The following is a 25,853-nucleotide window of genomic DNA, read 5'->3' on the forward strand; positions in this document are numbered from 1 at the left end:
TACAGGGGAGCGCAGGAGAGACACCTCTCTCCACTGTGCCTGACAGCGCAGGAGAGACACCTCTCTCCACTGTGCCTGACAGTCTCTCAGTGATTGAAAGACTGAGCATAACATCTTCAGGGCACGTGAGTTGCCATGTATGACAATTTGGCACTTTTTCCATGTCTTCTTATTTGAGTAGACATATCATATCTTGTCATAATGAAAAGTCTAGTTTATCATGTATGTGGAGACCTTCAAGTTACAATACAGCCCACTGCTTTAAGAGTTAAATGTACATGTCAATGTTTTCTGTCGTGCCTTCTTTGCTGTGTAATGTTGTGGTGAAACGGTTAAATTCTGGACCGAGTTGTGAGTCATGCAGCAGGAGTATAGGTGTGTGTCTTCCCCACAGGTGGTAACACGGAGAGGAAGTGGAAGAAAGCTTGGGACGCTCCCATAACTCAGGAGCAAGAAATACACCTTACTGGAAACCTTGTGACTGACAGGTGGCGGTGACTGCAGGAACCAATTCAGGTGAACACTGTGTTTTGTTGCTACACTTGAGAATCCTCTATCCTAAATTTAAAAATCTAAGTTTTTAATTGTCATGTCTTGTCATGTTTTTGTCCCACCAAAAAATTGATTACTAGAGCTTGATTTACTGCCATGGGAGGTATCAGAAATTGGCAAGTTGTCATTAAAAAAAAACTGGGGAAATCTAAAATATGCACCACTTTCATTCACTCCCAACAATTTTGGATAAGGAATCCTCAACTGTATGTAATCAGAGTATTGTTGAGAGTCATGGTGTGTGTATGAATCCTTATGTATGTATGTGCAGGATAAGAGGGAGGTGGTTAATAAGATTAGTAAATTAGGCGTGCTCTTACCAAGATTAGAAGAGCAGTAAGTGTGAAAATAGTGGTACAGGATTGCAAGAGAGGCAGTGTGTGGGCTGGGTAAGTGCACTTGTGGTGCTTTTGTTAAGAGTGACCGGGATGGATGAGTGTTACCGGTGTGGTGTGTTGTGGAGAGTTACTGAAGAGGGTTAGAAGGAATGGTCTGCAGTGATCAGTGTGAAATAAGAGGAGAGGATGCGTTGCTTGAGTTTTTGTTGTGAGATGTGCACGTGAAAGGTGTTTAGTGAAAAATAAGGTTTTTTGGGGAATTTATGGATATAGAAAGATAAATAGATATGAATTGTGGGGTGTTTCAGGATTGTTTGGGCCAGGTGATGGGCTGTTCAAGGGAGTGAAAAGATTGTGAAAAGTAAAATGCCGGCATTTGAGTTATAGAATTAGTATGTATGTGTGATATTAGTTCATGTCTTAGTAACTTTCCATCTTCCCCAAGTTGCATTACTCTTTTGCAGATGTCTGTCTTGTGTTGGCGAACGTCCTGTCTGCAGTCAGGCCAGTAGTGCCATGTTGCAGGGTGTGACATCAGGTGAAGAGCCAAATGGAGAGTGTCTGCAGCCAGTACTGGGTGTGCTGATGCTGTACAAGTGTCGAGCCAGGTGCCACAGCACATGTCAGCTGACTCCATCAGAGTAGTGTCTCTAGTCCAGGATGCACTGCTGTGTACGACTTGTATGTCTTTGCTAATAAATAAATATTTGTGACTATTCTTATTATATATGTGAAATAAATATATAGTTTGCTAACAGTGTGGTATAATAGTGTAAAAATAAATATTTGATAACAATTCATGCATGCCCCAAAGGTAAAAAAAAAAAAAAACAGGATTGTGCCCTCTAAACTTTTAAGATACCACTTGCACATAGAAGCCCCGTCCCAGCGACTCCAGTGTCGGCTGGGATGGGGCTTCTATGTGCAAATGGTATCTTAAACTTAGTTTAGTAGCCAATCCTGACTTTTTTTTTTTACCTTGGGGGCATGACCTGTACTCCCAGAAAGACTATTTGCCAAAGATATTATTGACATGGCATAAATAACTATCATTATGTTCAAGATGGTATACTGAATGTTTATTGTTTTAATGTGAATGTTAAGTGAATAAATACACAACAATAATATAAACATGGCACTTTTTTTCCTTATTACTGAAGTGCTGGAATGTACAAAACTTATCCCAAGCCTGAATGAAGGTGGTGGTGGTGGTTGTTGAGTACAGAAGAGAAGGACTTGCTACATTCTTCCTTCCCAGACTGGAGTGGACTGGAGAACTCTTGCAGCAGGGCCTGGGAGCAACAACACTTGCCAATTCTTGTGTCCTTGCGTCAACTTGAGTGAGGAGCAACCTCTTCTTTGTGAAACTGCCTGCAGCTCTCGTGCCTCCACAAGTGTTGAAGGTTGCCTGTCGGTCCCGCCATGACTTGAAGGGAATTTTACGTGTTCTTCCTGCTTGAAATTCTTGACACACTCTTCTTACTGCAACTTGACTCTTCCCTGATTGCTTTGTCCCAACGATACTTAATACCTCTTGTGGGGCTTGAAGGTGGTGACGCTCTGCCTCTTTTCCTGGTGAAGCTCGACTCCCTGATTGCAATGGAGTACATTGGGCCTGGCGTGACAACACTGTTTAATAACCAGGTGCTGGTAGAGATTCCTGTGGGCTGTTCATGGGATGATGAAGTGGAAGCTGCACACTTCACACCTACAAGGAAAACAGACCATTAGTTCCTAGATACATGAAGCTTGTATGTGTTGTGATTCCTTGTAATGTGTTTGATAACTGATTCCCTACAAAACTAAGACTACACAAAATATATGATGGGAAAATGGAGGAAGCATGACAAGCACTGCATGGTATAGAACTGTGCTGAGATTTAATATGAAATATGGCTAAATTCCATACTGTCATATTCAAGAAACAAAAATTGAAAGAAAGGAAAGCACCGGGTAGAGAAAATCTGAAAAGTATGGCAGTATAACGTTTGAAGCTGAGAAATGCGCGTTTGATAAATACGTCCCTATTATAATTTAAAGGCAAAAATTTGAAGGATGATGCAGAATAGAAGAAAACACCAGATAGAAGAAATTTGCATGGCATCACAGATATTTCAATGGCATGACAGTTAATACACAAGTTTGAAAGATGAACCTGATTAAATATTTCTGTATCTCTGTGCTCATGAAGAACACAAATAAAAAACTTACAATTTGAAAAGAAGAGTCATTTTAAACTTTGATCCGTACCTTTTAAGTTTATTAATTTTATTCATAGTCAGTTTATGGTTCCAGAGAAACAACAATTTCAAATCTAGCCTATCTTTTTGAAACCCACTGTATAATGAACACGTCATTATAAGGGAAAGAATTTTGTAGCCAAATACATGAGGAAATATTATACAAGAAAATATTTATCAGATGAATAACAAATTAGGAAAAGAACTATCTGAAATAGGCCAACTTTCAGGTGAACTGGATAAAAAAAAAAATAAATAAATAAAATAAATAAATAAATAAGTAGTTTAATAGAACAAAGCAGTATTAGAAAAGTCTAATGCAAATTTAGAATGGAAATGTGTGTGTGTGTGTTTGAGAAGGGGTTATGTCTTTTTGAGTGCATGACCATTGTTTTGGCTGCCTGACTAGGTTTTTGAGTGTCACCAGATTTTTGAGTGCATCACCAGTTTTTTGAGTGCATCACCAATTTTTTTGAGTGCATCACCAGTATTTTTGAGTTCATCACCAGTATTCTGAGTGCCACCAGTTTTCTTGTGCCACCAGTTTTTTTTTTTTTTTTTTGAGTGTCATCAGTATTTTCTGCATGAGAGTGCGTGGGTGTGCATACAGCGTTATTAAAGGTAGGTAAGTAGGTAGGTGTGTGTGTGTGTGTGTGTGTGTGTGTGTGATAATGAATAAAGGAAAATAATGACCAATCGTAGTTCACAAGCCAACTGCTACTCAGCACAGCGAATAAGCAGAGGGACCACAAAATAGCAGCCACGGACACACCAATCCAACATGATTTTACGTGCTTATATAATATAATCTTAAATTCACTTCCTTAATTATCACCTCAGTAAGCTTAATCAGACGTCAATCACCTGGACAAACAAGCAACCAACTTACCATCTGGTCAGCATACTTCTCTCACCTGACAAGTTAAATCACTTTACCTGCAGTCTAATCACCCTTGCAGCTTATTCCCTCGCAAAATGCTAAACTTCTATAACTTCCCATCTGATCAGCATATTCATCTCTCCCCTGATAAGCTTAACTACTTAAGTGTTGTAATCACCATCTGTTCAACCTAATCACACCTACCAACCTCACCTGGTCAACCTATATCAGCTCAAGCTAATCACATTACCTAACGTGGCTTACCTAATCCCCATACCTGGACAAACCTAACCCAATCACACCTATCCATTCTAATCCTCAAGTCTTCAACCTAATCATTCACAATCTCACGGGTTACACATTAATTCCACGCACTGAATAATAATTTAACATTCTTTTCATTACCAAACTCTTACCTTCACTCCTTCACCGCCTCCTTCAGGCTTCCGCCACGAGACCGCCGCACCTCGACCTCTCTCTCTCGCTGCGAGTCGTGGAAGGGACCGAGCAGGGCCGCCAGGCTGAAGGAAAACGAGACAATGATCCCTATTTTGAAACACTTCTGCGCCGCACCTCCACTAAACTAATAAGACTCTAAATGAAATTGCACAGGTTTTCAAAGATGTTTTCATGGTTCTAGTGACAGATTAACACGATTTTTGTATTATTAACAGAAGAAACGCATTTGAGAACCCGGCTAATCATCTCTGTGGCATTCGAAAAAAGAAAAAAATGGTGAGACAACAAATGAAGCGTTTCAGAATACGTAGCTATACTTGTAATATAAGTTCTTTTTCTATCGCTGGTATTAATTTGTGTGCGTTCGTATGATTGCTGGCTTGTATAAGTAAAGTTATGGATTGTTTTGAGAGTTTTGTTAAAAATATCGATGTTTTTTAAAGTTTGTAATTAACGAGTGTGAATGATTGTAAGTCTCTCTCTCTCTCTCTCTCTCTCTCTCTCTCTCTCTCTCTCTCTCTCTCTCTGACTAAATATTATTCGCATGTAAGATGAACTCCCAAAATATAAGAGTACGATAAGTAAATTGATTCGGAATTAAAAGAAGTTTCTGAGAGATTATGAATGAGTGCCAGACCCGTGAACGAGACGACACAATGATTACTGGATTAATATACGTACTACACAGTTTCCTTAATAGATCAAAAGACGAAAAAGAAAAAAAAAAAAGAAAAAAAAAACGTTATTAAGAAAGGTCATTTGATCTTAGAAAACTTATTATACTGATCAACTGATGATGATAATAACAGTGAAGGAAGGAAAATAGGAGGAGGAGGAGGAGAAAGTGCAGGTAATAATATAGCAAAAACGAGATAGTAAATAGTCATAGGAAGTGAAGGTAGTTGTAATAGTAGTAGTAGTAGTAGTAGTAGTGGTGCTGGTGGTGGTGATGTGATGGTGGTGGTGGTGATGGTAGTAGTAATGGTGGTGGTAGTATTATTATTATTAGTAGTAGTAGTAGTTGCCTTTGCTCTCACCACGACTGTTTTTGAGGCTACAGAGATGATTAGCTCCGTTTTCAGGCATTTTTCCTGGCTTTTTTTTATTTTTTTATTTACACAATTCAATTTTCTCCTTTTATATTAAATCGATGCTTTTCTTTTTTCCTGTTAATTATTGTGCTGTTGCAGATCGCGGAATAAAATAATGTTTCTTTTGATATGTTCATGTCTCGCTGCTCTCGTTATTCTTTTTTTTTCTTTATCGCTTGTAAAGCATTGATAGTCTTTTTTGTTCTTTTTTGTTCTTTATTAACGTTTCAAATTACCAAGGACAATAATACTTTTTCATCTATTTACATTTTGTTGTTTTGTGACATTTAAATATTCAGACTTTTACTCCGTAGAGTAAAACATCGATGCTTCTTTTTCCTAACTAATAAAAAATGTTCTTTTGAATTGCTAAGTACATATGATAAAGATTTCTTCCAGTCACTTAAATTACTTAAATGTGTGTGTGTGTGTGTGTGTGTGTGTGTGTGTGTGTGTGTGTGTGTGTGTGTGTGTGTGTGTAGTAGAAGTAGTAGTAGTAGTAGTAGTAGTAGTAGTAGTAGTAGTAGTAGTAGTAGTAGTAGTAGAAGTAGTAGTAGTAGTAGTAGCAGCCCTCCGCCATGATGGCGGAGGGCTGCTACTACATGCATGAAAATGCATGAAAATTAATTAATGCATGTAAATCTTACTTCTAATGCATGAAATCTTACTTTGTTTATTCATAAATTTTTAGGGTAATTTCAAGCATCATAAGCCATCACCTATACCTGTCGTCACTGCTAAGGGTACCGTACCGCCTTGTGTCCTTTCATGCGATTATTAGCATATGTACAAGGCGCGACATACCGAGGCTCAGGTAATACCAGCGGCGGTAAATTTAGTGCTAGAAATCAATAACCTGAGCCTGCCTCCAAAGAGCGCGGCGAGAGACCCTTCCCGCCGGGCCATCCTGGGAGGCTTAGCGACGCGTGACACACACACACACACACACACACACCAAGCCATGCGTTACATCCCTTTGAGGAGGTGGTGGTGCCCGCGGCGGCTCTCACCGGCAATAATGTTGGCGGCAGTATATGTTGAATAAGAGACAGACAGCCATTTGCAACAAGCCAAAAGCACTGAAATCCACTTTGCATTCAAAACATCAGAGTGACTCGAAGGCTACTAGACTCACAAGAGAAAAAGAAGTAGGAAAAGAAAAAAAATCTGCATGTAGTGTTTGAAAATGTAGCAGAGGAAAAGCTTTGAATCACGGTGGACAAAGACAGCTTAAGAATTGGGTGGAAAAAAAGCTTGCATGTACTCTCCTTGGTTTCACTTTTAACTTTCCTTTTTTTTTTTTTTCATGGGAGAAGTTGTGTGATGGGAGGAAGTCGCATCAGACTGCACTCCTTTTCCCTCCATGTGCTCTGTAGCGGTGTTGTCTTGCTTGTTGTCCACTGTATATAAGGTGTAACGCGAGTTTCTGCAAATACTGAATGACATGAAGGAACGTGTAATTCTAAGTAGGAAATGTTCTATACACATATGCATTTTAAGGCTTTGTTTACCCGTTAGGTTAGAGGAGTTGAAAATGTATGGGACTCGCTAGTGCGCTGCTATGCGTGTGCTGACGTGACGGACAGACGGCTGCATTGCGCAGTCTCGGAGGTGCCACTTATTTAATCTTATTTTTTGCAGGCTGTGGAATATTGCAGTATCTTATAACAAGACAAATTATATAAAAAAGCACGTAATTTACCGATAAGTATTACACGACAACATTATTGCGGTGATTATAAGTACTCCTTTAAAATGCTACGTGGCATCATCACTCAGCTCTTTTCAAGGTCGCTCGGACTCGCTTCCCCCTCCTCCCTCGCTTTGATGATGCCACTTAGCATTTTACAGGAGAGAGAGAGAGAGAGAGAGAGAGAGAGAGAGAGAGAGAGAGAGAGAGAGAGAGAGACTTTGGCAGACAACCAACATCTGGGGGCTGCTGCACTGAGGTAATCATGAAGTGAATGAAAAAAAAAAAAAAAAAGAAATTCCCCTACCAGATACCAGATTCAGGAAATATATCTTTCACAATATTTTCCCGGTGAGGAACACGTGAGTGAGGAGCGCTCGCTCGGGGCTGTTCAGTGCAGGGACCAGACAGTGTTCTGAGTCAGAATAATACTATATACGTGTGCACTAGACTTGTATTGTGACACTCAATGACAAGAGTACGAAATGAATGAGTGGGTGACCAGCTTATAATTATGTACTACCTCACCCTGCTACACACACACACACACACACACACACACAGATAGATAGATACGTGGTGTATTGACCATAACAAGTAATACAATAATAATCAGTTCATGACACATACTCTTGCCTACAAACTTTAGTATCACGATCCATCATGACACACACACACACACACACACACACACACACACACACACACACACAGTATATCTTAACACAATACATTTACCTCAAAGAACTATGGAGACCTTATACAAAGATCACTAAGAGATTGGTGGTGCCTCAGAGAAGCCCTGACCCTGCCTCAAGGAAACGGTTGCCTGCTTTATGACCCGAATCACGACAAGCAAAACCCGTGACAGCAACAACAGGAGTGACAGACAGCACGCGCCGCACTTCATCCAGCGTTCCATGAATTCTGGAACGATATGTCAGGCTCTCTGCCTTCTATTTGAGTTGTGTTGTTTCAAGAGAGGAAAATCAAGACACTTCCGGGGCTACTCTGCCCTAATCCACTGGTAATTTTCCATGCAGTTGTTTGGGAAAGTGATAGCTAAGTGATATTTATATTTTTTTTAAACTATTACGAGAGCTTCGGCTCCTTCACACGCATAAAGAGTAGCATGCTCACAGGAGCCAGACAACTTTGAGGCACTGCGTACTTGTCCACCAGGAGCCGATGGGGCCAAGAGTGTGAGTGATGTGTGGACAAGTATGTGGTGCTCTGTCTGGGCCACCCCTTGTGGGATTGCCGGCCTGGCACATAGATAAATTGACCTACTTGTATACGTGTAGTATGTGTGCGGACAGGCACGAATGTAGGAAAACCACAGATATTACGATACTATAACAATGTCACAGTATTGTGTACGTACACAGCCACCAACATTAACCCAGCCACCGCCTTCTCCCGCCCCGTGTGCCCGTCCTTTCCGCTACTGCTAAGTGACTTTTGTCGAAGGTTTCACTTTTACTTTCAAATATCAACATGACTTTTTAATAGTCATGTATTTTTATCATCCGAAACCCATGTATATATTTTTTTCCTTATATTCATACATGTATCATCTATCAGTTCTATATTTTTGTTTTTGCTTATTTAGAAATATATACTTTTTCATAATTCATCTTCCATTCATAATTCATCTTTTTGGTAATCTGTCTGCACCTGTTTTTCTCCATCTTGCCCCCGGAGAGAGAATAAGAGCACATCACAGTAATTTTTCCTTTCCCTCCCTCCCTCATTTCTTTGCCCTCACAGTTCTCTCCCTCCCTCTCTTTTTCTCTCTCCTTCCCCTTTCCTCTTCCTGATCTAATCCATTCTCTCATAACATAAGAACATTCTAAGAAGATAAGGGACGCTGCAGGAAACCGTCAGGCCTACACGTGGCACTCCCTGTACTGTATGACCTGACTATGCTTCTAGTGAACCCTCCGTCTTTTTTTTCTTCCTTTTCATTCCTCGCGTACTAAAACCTTATGTATCCTTTGTTTTCTGAACTATTTCGTCTTCAGGCTCTTCCCAACCACAGCCCAGTAACCTTTGCTTTTTACTCCAGTAATATTTGTACCGCAAGAACTTCACATTATCACTGTGCGTTGTAACATTACTGCATAACAGGAGTAAACTGGTACAGAACACACATACAGTTAAGAACAGTCACACGGAGCGTGGGAGAAACACTTGGCTGGCTGGCAAGGAAAAAGAGAAGGAACAACAGCCTCATCTCTCCTTTCCCAGTCATGTAAGAATGTTCTGTGGTAAATAATTTGTTCCATTGGATGCACACTTAGCATATCTGAGGTGCTGCGGTGCAAGGGAAGTCTAGCTTGTCTTTTCTTGTCTTCTATCTCATACTTTTATACTTTCAGTTTTATCTTTTCCTTTGTGTAAAACAGTACAACATTGTGACCTAAAGGTGTGTTCTTTCTTCTTTTCCTTTGTGTTGCTTTGTGGCGGCGAGCCGCAACACTCGGGGGTATTGAAGGAAAAAGGAGCAAGGCACATAAAGGCAAGGCAGCGCCGACAAGACTCGCAACACGGGAACCTCTTCTATTCTACGTGGTTGATTTTTTAAAATTTCTAGAAAACTTCAACGCTCAGATATGGCAGTAAGACAAGCGGTATGTAGTGTGGGGTAGGGAGGGGCCTGCACGCTGCCAAAGCCTTGAATGGAGTTTGGAGTGGGGTAGGGTAGGAGGTTTTTCTATTCGACCGCTATGTTTAATCTTTTTCCCCTTTCTGGAACACATATATGCTAGTAAACCCCGTGGTCTCGTGCAGTGTGGAGAAGGCAGGGGCTTGCAGACCTCCTCCACGCTGCAAAGCCTCAGTGGAATGTGGAGAGGGGAGGGGCGTGCAGGCTTCCTCCACGGTGCAAGGTATTGGTGGAGTGTATGAGCACATCCGCTTTAAACTGCAGCAAGAGGCGGAGCAGCTGCCCGTTCATCGTGAGGAAGGAGTTGGTGGTCACCGCGGGAAACTACGAGTACTTATTAAGAGTTACTACTCTGTCATAATACGGCGTTACATCTTCTTAAAACAAGGGAAACGAGGCGCCAAGTAATGAAGATATTCTGAAGCGCATTGGTCTCTCGCAAGGACTATTTTCAATGGCTACAAAGATGACAAATCGTGTTCTTATGGGGGTTTCTCTCACTGATGATGCAGAATCCATCCTAAACTATAAATACAGTCATAAAAACACACTTGAACACCATAGTAACTTCTTCTAGAGGCTATTAAAAGTTGCCAATATAAGATTCCGAGAAGTAACACTTCCTGCACAGGCGCGGCCAAGACAGCGCGACTCGGCGACACCTCAGGCAGCAGGGAGCCGCCACATTCTACGAAGCATGCAGAGCGTTAGAACAATATTGTGAAACACTTCTGCGCCGCACCTCCAATACATTCAAAAAGCTCTAGTTGAAGTCACACGCGTTCCTAATGTGTCTTTACGGTTCTAGTGACAGATTAACAAGATTTCTATATTATTAACAGGAGAAGCATTCGTATGAACTCAGCTAATCATGTCTGTGGCCTTTGAAAATAGTCGTGGTGGGAGAGCAAAGCGTTTCTGAATACGGACCTGTTCAACTGTCACTAGCGTTATTAATCTGTCACTAGAACATAATAAAAAAAATAAAAAAAAAAAGAGAAACACCCTTAAAATCCGTGTCACTTCAAGTAGAGCCATATGAATGTATTGCACATGCGGTACGGATGTGTTTTTATATATTGCCCTTACGTGAGGCGCGTCCTTCCCAGCGATGGGCGGCTGCTACTCCCCTCAAAAGCCGCATAACCATCGCAGTAATGCCTTCGCTGGAAAGGCGATGTAATGACAGGAGGGCGCAGGGGATGGAGTGTGAAGGCCAGCAGCGCCTCGCAGTAGCCACACTGCCAATAAACAAAGGGATTTTCACCTTAAACCCAAAATTGGTAAACAAACACCAAACAGTTGCTTCAGATATTTCCATGCGTCGTGTTGGTGAGTCAATCTGTAAAGTTCCATGTGCAATACTTCGTTATTTATCACTATTACTACTGCTGCTGGTGTGTACTACTACTACTACTATCACTGCTGCTGCTACTACTACTACTACTACTACTACTACTACTACTACTACTACTACTGTTTAACACTTCATGACAGTTAAGTAAAAATCATCCACAATTTCCACCTCAATAGTGATTTGTTCAGGCAGGAACTTTACATATTCGCATCCACTAAATCATAATTAATAAGCATTTAGCACCCACGAATAAATCCATTCATTTATACCCGATCAGTGTCAAATGTATTCTCCTCTTGGAAACAAATTACCCCATTGTTATTTACAGGAGGAGCTGAAAAGACAAGACCATAGTGGATATAAATACTCGTACCTGGGAACCATTAATCTGTGTATACTTCAAAACAAGACTTCCATTCTCTATCCGTTCACACCTGACTTTATCAATCAAATGACTTGTACATGTCTTTACATAATAATAATAATGATAACAATAATAACAATAATAATGATAATAATAATAATAATAATAATAATAATAATAATAATAACAATAATAATAATAATCGGTTTATTAGGATATAGGCAGTAGAGAGAGAGAGAGAGAGAGAGAGAGAGAGAGAGAGAGAGAGAGAGAGAGAGAGAGAGAGAGAGAGAGAAACACAGAAACAGACAGACAAAGAAAGATTGCGTGTACTAGTATGTGTATATATTATGTATTAAAAAAAATGTTAGAGGAAGAACATAATAAAAAAAAAAAAAAACTTTCCTCGTTGCCTGGCGATGGATGACAAACAAATGGGACAGTTATGAAGGGACGCTGCGGGGGAGTATCAGGCCATGAAATACACGGCGGCCACCTCGAGGCTCGCGTGCTAATGAAAGTAAGTCCCGCCCGCCGCAACACAGTGTGCCATGAAAACCCGCGAGGAAAAATCCAAAAATACAACGTTAAATTTCAAGACCTAGGGGTGGAAAGGTGGAGCAGGTAAAGGCACCGCTGTTATAAGCACCACATGATTTTCCATGATGTTTTGTGTGTAAGATCGTCTCTTAGTCACTTTGTCATATCCTTTATACCACTTTAAAACCTCCATCAAATACTTTCTTAACCTTCTTATCGTATCCTGACTACTGTCTCTAAAAATTTTGCTTGTCATCCATGTCATATTCCCAGTAATCGGGGGCGTCAGGCCATACATAGCACACACTCTCATGCACACTAATCCGGCCAAAGGCGTTCCAGACACAGGGATGCTTATTGTACTACGGCACGCTGTCTCGGGGCATCTTAGCGTTGCTGCCGGGTTACAAGACCACAACTCCGCGGTTTGTGTCACGTAGCTGCTCGTATTCTCTGCTGAAGAACAAAGGAATACAACGTGAAGGGAGGCACGCGCAAGATGTCTTCGAGCGATAGGGTGTTTTCAGCTACACAAGCATTTGAAAGTAGATATAAATAAAAAAAAATAAATGAATGATAAATGAAAAAATAAAGGTGAATTAATAAAATGTCCTTGCTAATTATGTTCTAAAAGTATTTTACTCTATTTTAACATTGTTATTTTTAGTATTATACGTGAAAGGAGCCGGACTGGGGCACAAAAACACCGGGGAAGGAGAGATGTCCATTAATTTATCGCTCTTTCTTAAAAAAAAGAAAAACTTAACTCAACAAGAGGTTGTTTTGGTCCGGTGACTTTTCTCTCCCCTTCCCTCATTATTTTTCTCTAAGTCACAATTTTTTCACTTGTACTCACATGATCTAGGACTTGAAAGTGTCATCCTTTTGTCTAAAACTTTCCTCCTTCCAGTTTCCTACTCGCTTCTCTCACCCACAGTCTCTTAGGTTCTACTCTCACTTACTCCAAGACTAGACAGAATGTTTTTTTTTTTTTTTTTGGTCCAACATATTTCTCCGCTTCTCGTTTTCTTCTTACTTCTCTCACTCACAAAGTCACAATCACTCAATTTCCATCTATGCTTACTCCAGAATTTGACAGTATTTTTCTTGTGTTTAAAACTTCCTTGCTTCTCGTTTCCTTCTTGCTTGTTTCACTCACCGCCTCAATCTTCTTTGTCTTCTTTTCATAAATTTCGACATTTGTTTACACCAGGACTTTAAAGTATCCTCCTTTTGTCTAAGTCTTCTCTGGCTCTTGTTTTCTTCTTGCTTCTCTCATCCACACCATCTTAATTTCTCTTTTCTTTCCTGTAACACTACACAATGTAACACTCCAACACCTTGGCGGCCTCATTATGGTGAACTTGACTGTGTGTGTGTGTGTGTGTGTGCACGGGCGCGCCTTTCTACCTGTCTGTGTTTCTCATTTCCGCCTCGCCGCACTCCATTTTCTTCCTTCCTCTCTTTTCTTCCTCTTTTTTGCGGCTCCGTAATTTTATTTTCTTTACTTGTCTACTTTTATGTGTATATTCCTTGCTGACGGCTTCTAGTTCATTCCCTTTCTTAAATTTCCTCTCTCTCTCTCTCTCTCTCTCTCTCTCTCTCTCTCTCTCTCTCTCTCTCTCTCTCTCTCTCTCTCTCTCTCTCTCTCTCTCTCTATATATATATATATATATATAGTCCGTGTTACTGTTTTCTACCTATGTCTTTCTGTCGGTCTGCAGTTCTTTTCACTCTCTTATTTGTAGTGCAGGAGCATGCGTCCTACATATCTATATTCTACTCTCTGTATCTGATCAGTGACTCTCCCTCGCCAGTCACAGCTTCCCACCCAGTGCAGCACCATGTGACCTCATTGCTGTGTCTAAATCAATCAATCAGTTAGGTAATAATTCATCCCCTTCACCGTCTCCCTCAGTCTCCAATATCTTTCTTCTTTCTCTCTGTTCAAAAACTCCCTCATTTCGACTCCCGTCCCCGCTTAATCCTGCATCTCCTGGCTTGGCTCCCTTGCTCCGCTGTTCCCTCGCCCTCTCCTCCTCCTGCTCCGCCCCGACACACCCTTTCTCCAGGGACCGCGCCGCCCTTACCTTCAGGGAATCCAGAGTGAGTTTTCCTTTTATACTGCAAGGCGGTATTTCAGTTACGATGGTCCTGGTATTTCTCTGCAGCAGTGAAAATGTCTTGCTCGATTCCAATATGCAATTTGGTCTTATTCTAATTTGGTTTCTGCATTACATCGCATTCAACTTTCAGGAAACGGAGGGCGAGGGTAGTTTCTCTTTCTTTACTTTTTTCAACTTTTTTTTTTCAACGCCGTCTCTCTCTCTCTCTCTCTCTCTCTCTCTCTCTCTCTCTCTCTCTCTCTCTCTCTCTCTCTCTCTCTCTTTCTCATTTAGGTTTCTTTCCCTCACAAGGGACGCGGCAGACACAGCGCAAGTGACCGGACCCGCAATCAGAAGTCATACTAAGAACGTGACTATAAAAAAATGTGGCAGCGAGTGTTGGCCGTCTGGCGGGGCAGGGCGAGGCGGAGCTCGCGTGAGAGCTGCGTGACCCATACAACTCAGGAAGCAGCAAGGTGCTCGGGATCCACTGATTTGCAAGTTAAGGGACAGAAAAGAAAAAAAAAGAAAAAAAAAACGTAAAATTTGTGCAAATTTCTTTTCTTTTTTTTTGTATTTTTTTTTTTTTTTGGTTGTGTGTGTGTGTGTGTGTGTAGAAAGGTATGTTTTGTGTAGGAATATTATATTATGTGAAAGAAAAAGGTGTATCACGCTTAAAAAAAGTACATGTTTAAAAATGCTGTATATAAAAAAAAAAAAGCATGTATCTTGTTAAAATAAGGCACATTTTGCTCAAAATATTGTATGCAGAAGAAAATGTATATCTCGTAAAAAAAATAAATAAATAAATAAAAAAATGAGAACACTACATGATGTGAAGGAAAAATGTGGATCTTGTATTGAAAATACATAATTTTTGTGGTAAAAAAGTGATTTCATACAGTAAAAACCGAATTTCCTGTAAATGTGCATTTTCTTTAAAGGACATATTTTATAAGAAAATGTATTCCGCCAATGGAAAGTTGCATTTTGAGTAAGGAAATTAAATTCTGTGGAAAAAAAAAGTGTATAAAGTAAATTTGTGAATAACAGTACATTTTTGTACAAGGAAAGACAATTGTGTACAAGAACGAACATTTTGCGTATGAGGAGGTGCATTCTTGTAAAAGAAGTGTTTAGAGTAAAAAGAAAACACTTATTTTGTGTGTGTGCTTTCTCTGTTTCTGCGCGTCCGCTGCTTTCACAGGCGTTGCTTGATCAGCGAGCAGCGCCGCTTAAAGGAGAGAGGAGGAGGAGGAGGAGAAACCAGCACGCCGCTGAACCAAGCAGGACTTAGAGCGCTTCATAAAGGCAACGAGGGGACTGAAGAAATGTGAACGACACCAGTTCCCGAAAGGTGAATGGGAGAAGTCTAGGAAAGAGAGGAGAGGAGAGAGGGAGAGTGAAAAAAAAGAGAGGAGGAGGAGGAGGAGGAGGAGGAGGGGAGAGATGGCAGTGTGAGGGAAGAGTGAGGAGGACGTGAGGAAGGTGGAGAGGCAATTTAGGAAATAAAACTTGAGGAAAGAGAAGAGAAGAGAAGAGGAGAGTGAGAGGTGAGGGGGGAACGAATTAGTAGGAAAGGGTTGCCAAAATTATGATTCCAGTCACATGATTGGACCTGAGAGGAGAGAGAGAGAGAGAGAGAGAGAGAGAGAGAGAGAGAGAGAGAGAGAGAGAGAGAGAGAGAGAGAGAGAGAGAGAGAACGACTAAGTTAAAAAATGTTAACAAAATTATGATTCCAGTCACATGATTGGACCTAAGAGGTGTAAGCGCCGTACGACGCTAATTAATGTATTGTACTGGAAGTGACTGAAACGAGCTGTGCAGTACGCGCTCCTTGTATTCAGAAGCGGTCAAACCTGTGAATTAACATAGTATCACTAATACGGATAAAAACACAAAAAAGTATATCAGTAGATAAAACAAGTATTGCAGTACATTAATGTCGTGACACTTCACTTCGTCAATTCCCTAACATATGTGAGTCAATACAGAGTTACCTACATTGTAGTGGGTTAGGTCGGTTCTACAGATGAACACCACCAGCAAGTCGCCCTCTCGTCTGCGTGATCTGATGTACGTCATTATGTTACGTTAAGTGTACTTATATTAACATACATCATTAAATCCTCACAATTACGTATCTAATTACTATAAGTAGTTACATTATGTTGACACGCATCATTAAATCCTCATGGTACATAAGTATCTGTTATCTAATACTATGATGAATACATACACAGTGCGGGGAACAGGCGTCCTCTTGGTTGTATGCAAGGGATTACACTTGGGGATTTACCAGGATCGGGGATTTACTGATTTAGGTCGGGGATTTACTGGGATTAACTCTCCGCGTCTCCCGAGACACGTCTGACGTGTAGGCGTGACTGTCGTGAGGTGGCTTTGGAGACGCTGGTGGGCCCCTACAGCCTATGATGTTCATTATGCTGTGGGTATGTTATCAACACTCACGTCACAACAACCGACCATTCGGCGAGAGAAATAGTTGAGAGGGCAAGTTCAACGCGTCCCCTCGCCCCTACGTTCCCCTCTCACTCTGTTGTGCCGGCGCGTAGGCGCGCCATACACTGCTCATGTATAACAACCAGGTGCTACAAATAATATAACGCTAACAAATAAAACATAAAATGTCACATTACAATGTACGTATGTGCGTATCTCTAGCCGTCGTGTAAGGTGTACATATACGGCGGCTACAAGAGGAGAGAGAGAGAGAGAGAGAGAGAGAGAGAGAGAGAGAGAGAGAGAGAGAGAGAGAGAGAGAGAGAGAGAGAGAGAGAGAGAGAGAGAGAGATTAGGGGACTTGTTCACATCACTAGTTCCAGACATAATACATTTTATAATCGGTCGCCGGGTGAGTTCAACACATGTTTGCTGATCATCACAAACACTCGATGCAATGCGCATGATAACCTCTGTCTGGTCCAGCTGTACTGAATTAATCTTATACATCATGGTAAACATATTGAAGGCAGTAGGTAGCAGGTTAGGAGCATTTTCGAGGCTCATGCAAGACGCCATCAGGCCTACACGCGGCTGTTCCTGTATTAAATCTACGCATTTCTGCCTGTCATCCCCATAAATTAATCAATTAATCAGTCTGTCTAATCTTTTCAATATTTTTGGCTCAGCAGCAGCAGAAGCAGTTTCCTAAGATAATTACGGATGCATATTCCAAATTGGTTTATATAAAAATGATCTATGCTTGCCTTGTTTGCTTGTCGTTACACACACACACACACACATACCAAAAGTACATAACAATTACAAGGGCATTCCCGGCACGTCCAGGAAAGCCAACGACCCGTCTCACATCGCATCACATCATCAAAGCAACACCATCTTTCCTGCCCAGTGGCCGCACACCCGCAACTAAAAAATATATCTCCCTTAAAGCTACACAGGCGCTCCACCACAGAGACTAGAAGTGGCCGGATAGCACACACTGTCCACGCCTTTACTATGCACGCAGCACATTATCAGCAAAGTGTGTATTTATGTCCCTCACCAACAAACGTTTAACGGCAGAGATAATTTCCCGTTGTTTTTACTTATCTATTTTTCTTTAATACACCTCCAAGAAAAAGTAGTAATAGAATACACCTTACTTTTCACTGACCGAGAAAATTTGATAATTTGATAACACCAAGATAATTTGAGTTTATGAACATAGTAATTTATAATCACTGAGTGCTTCCCGCCGGGATAGCAATTTTTTTTTTTTTCTGTCACAGATCAAGTGATCTGAACGCACAGCTCAGGACACACACACACACACACACACACACACACACACACACACACACACGGATAACTGTTGTACTGGCCACACGCTTGTGTTTCTGGATTCTCAGTGATAGTTTTTATTTTAAACTTTGCAACACGAGTAGTACTAGCAGCGGCAGCAGCAGCAACAGGAGTCGCCGTTCAACACAGCCACTTCCTTTTTCCCCCCTTCCCTTCTCCCTCTTTCTTCTTTCCTTCTCTCACCTTTGCTAAATACTCGTACTCTACCTCGCCTGGCAAACACAGGGAGCCTAGCCTGCATGATACACACGCTTACTCAAGTCACACCTTACAAACAGATCATGCTGGAAAGGTATTCCTCCTCCTCTTCCTCCTCCAGCTGCCTCTCTTCGCTTCTCCATTGGCTGACAGCGTGAGCAGGGAAGCCCGCCGCCACGTGATAGGCCAGCCTGGCCGAGGCTCCTCCCTGACTGGGGTGCGGAGCAGCCAACGGCTGCGAAAGACAAAGCACAGGGACTGATTGGCAGCGGGGCGGGTGTTGGCGGGCGTGGGAAAGGCGCCCCGCCCCTCCCGGCAACATCATGGCGGGTGGTGGAATTATATATTTGCAATTCCTGCTTACTACTGACGCACGTGGCCATAGTGAACACTGAACACCGCTGCTGAAACACTTTCTGTACACTCCAGACGAAATACACTTGACTTTACCTTGTTTGAATATAACCTGTTGACACTGACATTATAATTCTTAATATAAAGGGACTTAAAGACACAAGCTCAATAGGCTCTGATAGTATTCCTTTAACTTTCGTAAAGGACTCATTGTCTGTTATAGCATTCTATCTAACTTGCATTGTTAACACTTTCATTGTCACAGGTATCTTTCCTACTACTTGGAAACATGCTGTGGTAGTTCCACTCTTTAAAAGTGGTGATACTAATGATTTTAATAATTACAGACCTATTTCTCTTTTACCCATTCTTTCTAAAATTCTTGTAAAAGTAGTTGCTAGCCAGCTCTTGCATTATTTGGAAACTAATAAACTCTTGTCTAATACGCAGCACGGGTTCCGTCCTAGACTGTCTACAGAAACTGCTCTTACTGTCGTTACAGATAAAATTTATGATAATATGGACTCAAAGAAAATCTCTGTATTGACTTTATGTGACCTATCAAAAGCCTTTGACAGTATCAGCCACGATAATTTATTAAATAAGTGCACTAAGCTTCTTAATATTGACAATTTTTGGTTTGCAAATTATATTCAAGATAGATCACAATCCGTTCGCTTAAATAATACAATATCTAAGAAAGAAAACGTGCGTTACGGGGTTCCAAAAGGCTCAATTCTCGGCCCAATTTTAATTTCTATATACGTCAATGATCTTAATGAGAAAGTCGAGACATCTTTGATACAATACGCGGATGACACCCAATTCCTCGAAGCTGATACTGTCGAAAATTTTGATGAGCTCATCTCCAACACTGAAAATGCATTGCAAAATATAGAACTTTATTTCCTAACAAATGGTCTATTATTAAATAACAAAAAAACGCAATGCATTTTCATTGGAAATAGGCAACTGTTAGCCCATGTTCCCCCTGACATTTCTATAAATTGTAATGGAGTACATATATACCCGACTACGCATGTAAAAAATTTGGGTGTCTATTTTGACAAATACATGTTATTTGATGTGCACATTGCAGAATTAAATACTAAAATAATGGGAACATTAATGTTTATAAACAGAGTTAGTGAGAACTTTGACAAACCCACTCGTAAAGTTATTGTACAGTCTTTAGTGCTTAGCCTCATTAATTATTGTATTTGTATCTGGGGCTCTCCCAACAAAACTCTCATTCATACTGTACAAAAACTACAGAACTTTGCTGCTAAAGTTGCAACTGGAGGTGCAAGAAAATATGACCACGTGACTCCTATCATAAAAGACCTAGAGTGGCTGACTGTGAAAGACAAATATTATTTAGAGAAGTGTACTACAGTGTATAAATCAATGAATGGACTATACCCAGACTGGTACCTGAACCTTCCCACAGTCAGAGATAATACAACCACCACAACAAGACAAGGAAATAACCTGTATATAAAAAGAACTAAAACAGACACTGGTGCCAGGGCCACTACGGTGTGTGGGCCCAAGTTATGGAATGAGCTCCCTCGCTATATTACCACCTCCGGAAGCCTACACAGTTTCAAATCTAGTCTTAGAAATCTACTGTTAAATGTGTTGAATTAGGTCTCCACATGTATTTATTTTTTACACTATCCAGCTAGATTTCTCCAATATTTTAATTTTGTTTCTAGTCTTATTTTAGTTTTAGCTTTATTTTAGGTGTTATTTTATAGTATTTTATAGTATTTCTCGTAGATTTTATCTCATCATTTTAGCATTTATGGCCTTACGCTAAGCTGATGATGTAGCTACATTTGCTTTCTTATTTTACTTGTACCTGTGTATGATCAAATGAATAACCATGTTTCATGCAATAAACAATTTATTATTATTATTATTATTATTATTATTATTATTATTATTATTATTATTATTATTCCCCCCTTCTCTCTCTCTCTCTCTCTCTCTCTCTCTCTCTCTCTCTCTCTCTCTCAGATACATATCTAAGTAGAGATATTTATATTTCAAACAAATGATAAGATATGTGTGTGTGTGTGTGTGTGTGTGTGTGTGTGTGTGTGTGTGTGTGTGTGTGTGTGTGTGTGTGTGTGTGTGTGTGTGTGTGTTTGCGCGTGTCACTGCTCTGCGGTGTGATCGTGCCGCCCCTCACTCGTCAGTGAGGAGGGCGCGGTGTGTTCTTCCACGGAGAGAACAAATAAATAAATAAATAAATAGCTAAAACAAGCAGAAGAATAAATGTTACAGGAGAGTTATGAAGAAAGTTTGTGTGTTGGTGCCCAGCACTCTGCGGAGGAAGTAATACTTCTTTGTCCTTCTTCTATCCTCTCTAATGCAAGAGTTAACCTGTGTTCTCATCCATGCATCCTTTTTACAGATAAACTCTGAAATTTCCTGTTTGCTTCTGCGTTTCCTCCTTCCTATGACTTGAACTCTTTGAAGAGGGAGGTTTCAAGGCACTCGCCCTCCAATTTTGGATAATCTTATTTTTTTATTTTTCCTTACGGATTGGCATCTCGGTGGGTTATTTTTTTCGTTCTTTTTGTTGCCCAGGGCCAGTGCTTTTCTTGCATAAAAAAAAAAAAAACAGCAGCAGCGGCACCAGCAGCAGCAGCAGCAGGAGGAGCAGCAGTAGTTGTAATAATGGTAGTGGTAGTAGTAGTGGTAGCAGTAGCAGCAGCAGCAGCAGCAGCAGCAGCAACATCAGTATAAAAAATATTATTATTATTATTATTATTATTATTATTATTATTATTATTATTATTATTATTATTATTATTATTATTATTATTATTATCATTATTATTATTAGTAGTAGTAGTAATAGTAATAGTAGTAGCACCTCACTTCTGGACAGGTATACGAGATACTCCCATGTTGGTGATGTGGCAGCGATAAGAAGGGTCGGTCTGTCTAAAGTCAGCCCTCTTGTTGTCGAATCTCACTTTTCTCAGTGGCTCACTTATCTCCTGCTTCAGAGAATAATCAATTTTGTTAGTGGGGAACTAGAGGTAATTAAAATCTAGGAAAGCATGATGATAATGATGATAACGATGATGATGGTGATGATGATGTTAATGATACTGATGTCAGTAGTGATGGTGGTGATTTCAGCAATATCATGATGTCACAAAATAAAGTCTTACTGACATACAAATGCTGCGATGACGAGGGAGAGAGAAAAGAAAGGGCAAGGAATAGAACAGGGAAGATTAGCGTGATAGAAAATTAATAAATTAATAAATAACATAGGAAGCATGAGAAAGGAGTGCAGGAAGGAGTAGGGGAAAGGAGAGTGGAGGGAGAGGGAAGGAGAGGGGACATAAGGAGGTATACAGTCACCAGCAGTAAACATTCTGCAAATCCTGGGCCATATAATTACTCAGTAGCAACACCTGTCACCTGTACTACTACTACTACTACTACTACTACTACTACGAGTTTCATAGGTCGTGCTACATTGTTTTCGAGAATGACTCTAACAAACTGATGAACTGGGACCACAATTTGAGACCTGATTCCACACACTCTGCTAATTCTGTAAAAATTGTACGTAGATCACGGGCAAAGAGGGAAGTTAAGGGGGGTGCCTTGATATTACATCCGCTACAGGAACCCTAGGAGAAATTGCTGAGAGAAAGAAGCAGCAAGAGGAACCACAACAAGAAAGGAAGAAAGAGTAACAGATCACGCGCTAAGAGGGAGGCTCAGGGCGGCCGTTCACATTACGCCAAATTATCAAGAGAGGAAGAGAAAGAAAAGCATAAAGCAACAGGCTCGTGGACGGCGCAGATGTAGGAAACTTGTGTATGATGCTGCCTCATAGAGAAAGAGAAACTTAGTAGACAAACTGATATAAAGTAAGGAACCTGCAGCTGGTGTCTTGCTGGGAGGTGCACGTGCTACTAGTAAGCGTATGTTTGGTGCTGCATCACAGAAAACGAGGGGTTTGGTAGACTAACTGAACTAGAGTAAGGAAGCTTATCTGGTGGTGCGTTTATAGAAATTGGAACACGAATTAAATTGGAATAAGGAATCTGTTGGAGTACACTGCTGGACGTGAAGGTGTGATGGAGAAAAAAGAGGTTGGTAGACGAAATGAACAAGAATAAGGACCGTATTGGAGTGCACAGCAGGAGGTGAAGGTGTCGGAGGGAAGGCAGGGATGGTCCATTTTTACATTCAGCGGGAAGGTGCGGGAGAGATTATGCAAGAAGGAGTTTCCGTGGAATGAGAACGAACACTTATCAGGGAATATTTTACACCAAGAAATTTATACATGAATATCTGAGTCCACATTCCCCTGGAAAACCGATGGACGCGAGCAGGAGGGACGGAAAAGTTTGAGCCACAAGAGGGAAGGAAGGAAGGAAGGAAGGAAGGAAGGAAGGAGCCGTCTGCTGCAGGGGGAAGGAAGCAACTATGAAAGGGGTGAATTAGTGAAGACATACAATTTTTTTTTTTTTTTTTATGTAGGAAGGGCACTGGCCAAGGGCAACAAAAATCTAATAAAAAAAATGCCCACTGAAATGACAGTCCCATAAAAGGGTCAAAGCAGTGGTCAAAAATTGATGGATAACTGTCTTGAAACCTCCCTCTTGAAGGAATTGAAGTCATAGGAAGGTGGAAATACAGAAGCAGGCAGGGAGTTCCAGAGTTTACCAGAGAAAGGGATGAATGATTGAGGATACTGGTTAACTCTTGCGTTAGAGAGGTGGACAGAATAGGGGTGAGAGAAAGAAGAAAGTCTTGTGCAGCGAGGCCGCGGAAGGAGGGGAGGCATGCAGTTAGCAAGATCAGAAGAGCAGTTAGCATGAAAATAGCGGTAGAAGACAGCTAGATATGCAACATTGCGGCGGTGAGAGAGAGGCTGAAGACAGTCAGTTAGAGGAGAGGAGTTGATGAGACGAAAAGCTTTTGATTCCACCCTGTCTAGAAGAGCAGTATGAGTGGAACCCCCCCCCAGACATGTGAAGCATACTCCATACATGGACGGATAAGGCCCTTGTACAGAGTTAGCAGCTGGGGGGGTGAGAAAAGCTGGCGGAGACGTCTCAGAACACCTAACTTCATAGAAGCTGTTTTAGCTAGAGATGAGATGTGAAGTTTCCAGTTCAGATTATAAGTAAAGGACAGACCGAGGATGTTCAGTGTAGAAGAGGGGGACAGTTGAGTGTCATTGAAGAAGAGGGGATAGTTATCTGGAAGGTTGCGTCGAGTTGATAGATGGAGGAGTCGAGTTTTTGAAGCATTGAACAATACCAAGTTTGCTCTGCCCCAATCAGAAATTTTAGAAAGATCAGAAGTCAGGCGTTCTGTGGCTTCCCTGCGTGATATGTTTACCTCCTGAAGGGTTGGACGTCTATGAAAAGACGTGGAAAAGTGCAGGGTGGTATCATCAGCGTAGGAGTGGATAGGACAAGAAGTTTGGTTTAGAAGATCATTAATGAATAATAAGAAGAGAGTGGGTGACAGGACAGAACCCTGAGGAACACCACTGTTAATAGATTTAGGAGAAGAACAGTGACCGTCTACCACTGCAGCAATAGAACGGTCAGAAAGGAAACTTGAGATGAAGTTACAGAGAGAAGGATAGAAACCGTAGGAGGGTAGTTTGGAAATCAAAGCTTTGTGCCAGACTCTATCAAAAGCTTTTGATATGTCCAAGGCAACAGCAAAAGTTTCACCAAAATATCTAAAAGAGGATGACCAAGACTCAGTAAGGAAAGCCGGAAGATCACCAGTAGAGCGGCCTTGACGGAACCCATACTGGCAATCAGATAGAAGGTTGTGAAGTGACAGATGTTTAAGAATCTTCCTGTTGAGGATAGATTCAAAAACTTTAGATAGGCAGGAAATTAAAGCAATAGGACGGTAGTTTGAGGGATTAGAACGGTTACCCTTTTTAGGAACAGGTTGAATGTAGGCAAACTTCCAGCAAGAAGGAAACGTAGATGTTGACAGACAGAGCTGAAAGAGTTTGACTAGGCAAGATGCAAGCACGGAGGCACAGTTTCGGAGAACAATAGGAGGGAACCCATCAGGTCCATAAGCCTTCTGAGGGTTTAGGCCAGCAAGGGCATAGAAAACATCATTGCGAAGAATTTTAATAGGTGGCATGAAGTAGTCAGAGGGTGGAGGAGAGGGAGGAACAAGCCCAGAATCGTCCAAGGTAGAGTTTTTAGCAAAGGTCTGAGCAAAGAGTTCAGCTTTAGAAATAGATGTGATAGCAGTGGTGCCATCTGGTTGAAATAGAGGAGGGAAAGAAGAAGAAGCAAAGTTATTGGAGATATTTTTGGCTAGATGCCAGAAATCACGAGGGGAGTTAGATCTTGAAAGGTTTTGACATTTTCTGTTAATGAAGGAGTTTTTGGCTAGTTGGAGAACAGACTTGGCATGGTTCCGGGCAGAAATATAAAGTGCATGAGATTCTGGTGATGGAAGGCTTAAGTACCTTTTGTAGGCCACCTCTCTATCATGTATAGCACGAGAACAAGCTGTGTTAAACCAAGGTTTAGAAGGTTTAGGACGAGAAAAAGAGTGAGGAATGTACGCCTCCATGCCAGACACTATCACCTCTGTTATGCACTCAGCACACAAAGACGGGTCTCTGACGCGGAAGCAGTAGTCATTCCAAGGAAAACCAGCAAAATACCTTCTCAGGTCCCCCCAACTAGCAGAGGCAAAACGCCAGAGGCACCTTCCCTTAGGGGAATCCTGAGGAGGGATTGGAGTGATAGGACAAGATAAAGATATGAGATTGTGATCGGAGGAGCCCAACGGAGAAGAAAGGGTGACAGCATAAGCAGAAGGATTAGAAGTCAGGAAAAGGTCAAGAATGTTAGGCGTATCTCCAAGACGGTCAGGAATACGAGTAAGGTGTTGCACCAATTGCTCTAGGTCATGGAGGATAGCAAAGTTGTAGGCTAGTTCACCAGGATGGTCAGTGAAGGGAGAGGAAAGCCAAAGCTGGTGGTGAACATTGAAGTCTCCAAGAATGGAGATCTCTGCAAAAGGGAAGAGGATCAGAATGTGCTCCACTTTGGAAGTTAAGTAGTCAAAGAATTTCTTATAGTCAGAGGAGTTAGGTGAGAGGTATACAGCACAGATAAATTTAGTTTGAGAGTGACTCTGTAGTCGTAG

The 25,853-nt window shown here is 41.2% G+C and overlaps 1 long non-coding RNA gene across 7 annotated transcripts in view; it reads right to left on the minus strand.

Moving 5' to 3' along the window:
- Positions 1-1,942: 1,942 nt before the first annotated feature.
- The window catches only part of LOC135100407 (uncharacterized), a 64,172-nt gene continuing 40,261 nt past the window's right edge, over positions 1,943-25,853 (minus strand). For 3 of the 7 annotated variants that reach the window (XR_010268686.1, XR_010268688.1, XR_010268689.1), the window contains 3 exons: positions 11,008-11,159; positions 4,427-4,531; positions 1,943-2,598 (listed from right to left, as the gene is read on the minus strand). This is a non-coding gene — a long non-coding RNA (uncharacterized LOC135100407). Of the gene's footprint in view, positions 2,599-4,426; positions 4,532-11,007; positions 11,160-18,380; positions 18,400-25,853 lie in introns of those variants that run through there. The other 4 variants (XR_010268687.1, XR_010268691.1, XR_010268690.1 and 1 more) reach the window with 3 other exon arrangements.

This window comes from Scylla paramamosain, chromosome 5, assembly GCF_035594125.1.
Source record: "Scylla paramamosain isolate STU-SP2022 chromosome 5, ASM3559412v1, whole genome shotgun sequence".
NCBI classification, from domain to species: domain Eukaryota; kingdom Metazoa; phylum Arthropoda; class Malacostraca; order Decapoda; family Portunidae; genus Scylla; species Scylla paramamosain.